Here is a 4,468-nt window from a genome sequence, read left to right as displayed (position 1 = left end):
CCTTTTTTTTTGTTAATTTTTTATTTGATTTTGTAAATTTTATGATATATTGTTAATTAACAATTTTTTTTGTAGGTTTTACAATTTGTAACTCTTAAATGGATGGAATAAGTATTACAATATGAGTATTGCGTTGGATTATGTATATTTTTGTTATTAGAAAGGTAACAATATGTTTTCGTGAATTTTAAAATTGATATTGAGATTTGAGATCTTCACTTATGAAATTACATTGATTATGTTTTTATTGTTGTATTGAAATTTGAAATTTGAAATTCATATCTACAGTTCTTATATGAAGTTAAAAATAGTCTAAAGATTTGTTTACTTCTTTGATTGCTTTGTATTTTTTTTTATTTATTAAAAATTTTAGCTGTAAAAAAAATCACTTAAGACATACTTTTTCTATTTTAAATTTTATATATACACACACTTGCATATATAATTAGTTTGCCTTGATTTTCATGGTACTAAAATACTTTAGCATTATTGATAGGTATATTAATAGAATAAGAGCATGAAATGACAAATTAGGACAAATGTTGATCAAGTTGAGGTACAGTTGAAGACCAGAAAAGGAGAGACAAGAGAAGACTATGCATCTTTGGACTCAAACAAGATAGTGTCTCAAATAATTCTATATTGTCCCGATTCTCAAAATTATAAAACACAATTATATGTAATTTGAAAATTATTTTGGAATCCCATTATAAATTTGTAGGTACATTACGTAACTTTTCTTATTGAAAAGCTTGTACTAATTCTTTAATTTGTAGTAATGAAATTATTGAATTTAATTTTATTTCAGATACATTATAAAAATTCTTGTTATTAATAAGATTTATGACAATATTTTTAATTTGTAGTAATGAATTCTTATAGTTGTGGCTAAACGTATATATAATTGTAATAAATAGGGTTGCATATTTTCTCTTTTTATAGAATATTTTAAAAGTAGCTACAATTTATGTTTTCGTGGCAAAACAAATAAATTTTAGCCATGTACAAAAATATTTGTGGAAAAAACTTTATTTTATAGCTATAGATTTTCTAGCTCGTAGCTAAATATAAGTATACTTATCACAAGACTAAAATGTAAAATAGCCACAAATTTTAAATTTTCATAGTAAACAAATGAAATCTTTTGCCACAATAGAACACATCATGCTATAATATTAAAGTTGCTCCATATTTTATTTCTCGTGGTAAAAGAATAAAATTATTTGCTATAAGTACATATTTCGTGGCAAAGTTTTTTTTTACCATTACAACTACAACACAATATTTTTTATAGGTATAAATATTTGTCCTTAGCCACAGACCATGTAAAATCTGTAGCTAACTTTTAGTTACGTCGTTTCTTGCTACGAATGCTACGGGGAAAAAATTGTAGCTAAAGTTTTTAGCCATGGAACTTTTGATATTTAGATACGACATATTTTGTAGCTATATATGCATTATGTTGTAGTGCAAGAGAGATCTTAATTTACAAAATCTTGTGTGTTTACTGATATGGTATCAGAAGCCCTCATGACCGCTTCTTCTTCTACCACTGTTGCTTCTTCTGTCAACGTTTCCTCTCCCTCTACTCCCTCCCCTCTTAGCCATGCTCACCACTTTATTTCCATCAAATTAACTTCTACCAATTATTTATTTTGGAAAACTCAATTGTTACTCTTTCTCCGTGGTCAAAACTGATTGGGATATATTGATGGTTCTTTTCCGTGTCCGCCATCCCATATTATTATAGAAGGACAATGTACCCCAGAAATTGACTCCCGTCATGCCCAATGGATACAACAGGATCAACTCATATTGAGTTTGCTTGTATCTACTTTTTTCTGAAGAGACCTTACCAATTGTTATTGGTCGCATTACCTCCAAACAAGTGCTGGATGCTCTAGAAAAGGCCCTTTCTTCCCTCTCCAATACTCGGATTCTCAATATTCATATGTCCCTTCAAAACCTCAAGCAAGATAATCTTCCAGTCACCCAATACCTTCAAAAGGCTAAAGTTATTTTTGATGAGTTAGTCGTTGGCGGTAGACCTCTCTCCCTTGCAGATTTTAATATCTATATTTGTAAGAATCTTCGCTCCGACTTTAAGGATCTTGTCACCACTCTTTCGGCAAGGCCTGAACCCATGACATTTTCTTAACTTCATAGTTTGCTACTAAATCATGAGTTCATACATAGACACACCTTATCTTCCCTCGCTATATCACCCTTGCACACACTGATCAACCCGCTACTCACTTCACTCAATGATCCAACACCATTGATCGTTCTCATAATAATATCTCTAAGTCTCGTGGTCGTGGAAGAAACTCTAGAGGAAGAGGTGGTTGTTTCTCATCCTCTCGAAATACTTCGAATGGGAAATCCTTGCAGAATTATTTTGATAACAAGCTTCGCTGTCAAATATGCAATGGAAACAACCACTTAGCCGATAAATGCTTTCAGCATTACAGTCACACGATCAATCCTTATGTGTATCTCTCTTATCAGGCACTCATTCTATTGACTCAATCTTGGTTCCCGGGCACTGGAGCAACACACCATGTTACACCAGATCTCTCCAACATTCATCAAGTAGAACCATACAAAGGGTCAGATCAATTAGAGGTTGGAAATGGTACTGATTTACCTATCCACAACACTGGTAATTCTTTCTTTTGGTCACCAAATAAATCTTTCTATCTTACTAATGTTCTTCATGTTCCATCCATTTCTAAGCGATTACTTTCTGTCCAACATTTTGCTTATGATAATAAAGTCTTCTTTGAATTTCACCCTACTCATTTTCTTGTTGAGGATCAAGCTACCAAGACGGTTCTCCTTTTCGGTCTGAGTAAAGATGGTCTTTAAACTCTATCACTCAAGCTCTCCTCTGCATTTCGTCCCTCTGCATATCTTTCAGTCAAGGCTTCTCAAAATCTTTGGCATATTCACTTGGGTCATCCATACAAACGAGCCCTTCATCAAATTCTACATCAACATGGTTTACCTCTTTCTAGCTCTAAGTTAAATAATACTTGTAGTGCTTGCCAACTTGGCAAGTCGCACAAATTAACTCTTTCAATTAGTAGAAATAAAAATTCCTCATTTTTTCAATTATTGTATGCGGATGTTTGGGGACCATCTCCCTTTCTTTCTTCAGAAGTTCACTGTTACTTTCTTGTTTTTGTGGACGATTATAGTAACTTTGTATGGGATTTTTCATTGTTTAAGAAACCAGATGTTTCACCTATTTTTCTTCAATTTAAGGCACTTGTTAAAAATCAATTTAATACCACCATAAAGGCTATTCAAATGGATGGTGGTGGCGAATTTCGTGCGTTAACTCCAGTTTTAAATAAGCATGGGATCTTTCATCGCTTTTCGTGCGTTAACTCCAATTTTGTGTGTTAACTCCAATTTTGTGATGCCATGGCTTGTGATATGACTGCTCTCTTGCATAAAAAAACATGGTCTCTTGTACCTCGCAACCCCTATATGAATGTTTTGGGGTGCAACTGGGTTTTCCGAATCTAGAAAAATTCCGCCGATATTATTGAACGATATAAGGCCAGATTAGTGGCAAAAGGATTTCATCAACAAGAAGGGCATGAATTTTTTGAGACATTTAGTCCAGTAGTCAAACCCACTACAATCCGAGTTATCCTAACCATTGCTTCATCTCATAACTGTCCTTTGCACCAACTTGACGTTCAGAACGCTTTTCTTCATGGCGACCTTCACAAAGAGGTATATATGGCTCAACCTCTTGGTTTAATTTACCCTCATCTCCCTGATCATGTTTGCAGGTTTCACAAGTATTTATATGGACTCAAACAAGCCCCTCGTGCATGGTATTTGAAGCTTTTAAGCTTTCTGGTGGACGTCGGTTTCTCTATCTCAAAGTCTGATGCCTCTATTTTTGTCTATAATTCAAATGGCATCAAGGCTTACATGCTAGTGTATGTAGATGATATTATATTTAGTAGGAGTGATTCTACATTCTTGGAGACAATTATTCTTGGTCCCTTGAGTCTTTTCCTTGGGATCCAAGTTTCACGTACGAAGGCTGGACTCTCCTTATCCCAGAATCACTATATTTCTAGCTTATTAGAACATGCCAAAATGCAGCAATGTAAGCCAACGGTGACACCCATGTCTACCTCTATGCAACTTCACAAAAATGATAGTCCTCCTTTTCATGATCCATCTCTATACCGCCAGATTGTGGGAGCACTTCAGTACCTTACTCTTACTCTCCCGGATCTCTCCTTTGTGGTGAACAAATTGTGTCAATATATGCATAATCCTTCCATAAATCAATGGGTTGCTGTCAAAAAGATATTACAATACTTGCAGCATATTAAGGATATGTGTCTCTTCATTCCCAAGTCCAACACTCAGTTTCTTCAAGCCTTTATGGATGCTGATTGGGTTAGCTCATTGGATGATCGAAAATCAACCGGTGGTT

The sequence above is a fragment of the Capsicum annuum genome, chromosome 7, assembly GCF_002878395.1.
Source record: "Capsicum annuum cultivar UCD-10X-F1 chromosome 7, UCD10Xv1.1, whole genome shotgun sequence".
NCBI classification, from domain to species: domain Eukaryota; kingdom Viridiplantae; phylum Streptophyta; class Magnoliopsida; order Solanales; family Solanaceae; genus Capsicum; species Capsicum annuum.
The sequence above is the reverse complement of the archived record's forward strand: the minus strand, read 5'-3'. Positions refer to the sequence as shown.